The sequence below is a fragment of the Bison bison genome, unplaced genomic scaffold, assembly GCF_000754665.1.
Source record: "Bison bison bison isolate TAMUID 2011002044 unplaced genomic scaffold, Bison_UMD1.0 scf7180017864456, whole genome shotgun sequence".
NCBI lineage: Eukaryota > Metazoa > Chordata > Mammalia > Artiodactyla > Bovidae > Bison > Bison bison.
The window spans coordinates 22,611,899-22,614,745 of NW_011495018.1; positions in this window are offsets into that span (position 1 = coordinate 22,611,899).

The following is a 2,847-nucleotide window of genomic DNA, read 5'->3' on the forward strand; positions in this document are numbered from 1 at the left end:
CAAGAAAATTAACTAGGGCTTTACCAAAGATGTTATAGTTCTCTGGGATTTGAAGGATTAGTAGGACTTGCTGGATGAATAAAGATAGCTCAAATTTGTTGCAGAAAGGGGAACACATGCATACCTGTGGTGGATTCATTTTGATATTTGGCAAAACTAATACAATTATGTAAAGTTTAAAAATAAAATAAAATTAAAATAAAATAAATAAATAAAAAACATACATGAAACTATGGCTATGAAAGTCAGTTTGTATTGCTGTGTTTAAGTCATGTGTGTTTGACTTTATGGAATTCCTTAGATTTACACTGGACATAGTTAGGATTAATAATCCATAAACATACACAAAAATGCAGTAAATTCCATAATATGATAGGAATATAAGATACTAATACTATGTGAGGTATGTTAAAAATGGAGCCATTAGTCTTTCTTTAAAAAAAAAATAAGGTATGAATGACAACTGTGAGTTGGACATTAGGAGAGTATACATAGAGAAGCAATAACTAGAATAGGTAAGATTCAAACATCATGTCTGTGCTCAGTCGTGTCCGATTCTTTGCGACCCTGTGGACTGTAGCCCACCAGGCTCCTCTAGCCATGGGATTCTCCAGGCAAGAATACTGGAGTGGGTTGCCATTTCCTTCTCCAGGGCATCTTCCCAACCCAGGGATCGAACCCAGGTCTCCTGCGTTTCAGGCAGACGCTTTAACCTCTGAGCCACCAGGGAAGCCCAAGATTCAAACATAAGGAGGATAACTAATTATATTTTCCTGGGGCTACCGGTCCTGCAGCACAATGTGAGTTTGCAATACATCCAGTATACAGTTTCAAAAAAAGTGCATGCTGATTCAATATATATGAATGATGGGAAACAAAAGACAGATACAGATGCAAAATAAGAGCAGTTTCTTCTTAGTAAGATGGTAGTTACAAATGTCACTGTGCAACCTGATATGTAGCTAGAGAATAGCTTACATGAGAACATGGAGAACCTAAGAGGTGGTGGCTGCAGAAATGGGGACTGGGGCTCCAGAGTAGCCACAGGTTCCTAATTTTTCACATAACCAACAAAGAGCCTTCCTTCTGTCTATCCTTTCACTTAAAGGTAATTTCTGACTCTTGATTACATTGATTTTATAATTTTACAGGGCGCAAGTCAGTGATTCTACTCTCCCCTTTCCTCTCAGGAGAGCTCCTACGCATTCTGAATAATGATGAATTTGCTGAATATTTTAGCCAGATGTTTGAATGCACATTGCAAGTTAAGGCTACATTCACAGAATGGTCAGAATTATAGTGAAGTTGTACACCAACAAACACAATCAAAATAGGGAGGGATCCGAGGCAAGCTCATAACCAGGAGCTGAGTACCCTTTTTGTAGTTGGTCTTAATGAAAATTAGGACTTCTGCTGACTTTCCCTCCTGAGCCACTGATTCATAAACAGCCTCCTTTCAAATCCCCGCAGTACCCTGTCCTCCAATACAGACTTGAACGCTGTCTTTCCACTTCTTTTTCACTGGTGTGACATCCGAATCCTTTGTGTAGATAACACACGACCTGTACACTGAACAAACATGTTCAGAAATTATGTTTTGCTTCAACTCACAGTGATGTAGCTTACTGCATAGGCATTATACTTGGCAGTCATGCACCCGGAGATCTTAACAAATAAACAAATATGTACTTCAAAGGGACAAAAAATGTCCAAATGAAAATAGTCAAACAAAACTTTACTTGCAAATAATTCTGACAACTTGTCACAATTTCATGTATTTATCTCCTTGACTCAGCTCAATTAAATTGGAATTTAGCCAACTTTGTTTTTCAAAGAGAAAAGAATATTTGAAATAGATATTTAGAAATATCCCATTTCTTATACTAAATCACAGCTAACTGGTCCAGGCTCTTTCTGCAAAGAGTTGACTGGAAGGGCCCACCTTGCACTGGTGCCTGTTGGTCTTCAAGAACTGACAAAATCCTGGCAAAGAACTGTCCAGAACTACACAAGTCTCACTGGGAATGCTCCCTTCCTCCTCTCTCTTAGCCTCAAACTACTCTTGCTTTTTCCTTCTTTAAACCAACTCATTTTTGTGGAAGGAAGATGAATTGCTATTTACCAGACTTTTGTGAATAGGTGTCATTTATTTATGTCCATGATAGAAATAAGAGTGAGTGAGGACAATCATTAGTCCAAATGTTCTTTACCAACCTGGTTATAGGCATTATTTCATTTCATGCTCCAGCAATCCTCACATCTCCAGCATTATTTCCATGCTCCTCAGTTCTCACACTTCACACACACAACGGCTTTCTCTAAGTTTCTACCAGCTACCCTGCTTTTCCTTACCACATGGCCTTTGTACACTCTTTTCGAAAACTAGAGAACCCACTTTCTTCTCCTCAGTCCTCATCACTAATACATTCCTTTATGGCCTTCGTGTCTTTGTTAAAACATTGTCTCATAGAAAGTTACATTCACCTGTTACACACGTATATACAAATTCAGGGACTCCTCTGTGGAGCTTTTATCACACTTTTAGTTACTTTCAATGCTGTCTTCCCTGATATAGTGTAAACAATGTAAAGTTAACATCTTTGTCTTGATCAGAACTCTCTTTCTGAGCCTAAAATATTCTGAAATAAAGTCTGTCTAACTAGCTTTAGTTATGTGTATCTATGTAAGTGCTGCTTCTTTTAAAATAGTTCTTCGAGAAGAATTATATATAGGTCATCTGAAATTTCAATAAAAAAACGTAAGACCAGAAACTATAAAACTCCTAGAGGAGAACATAGGCAAAACACTCTCTGACATACATCACAGCAGGATCTTCTATGACCCACC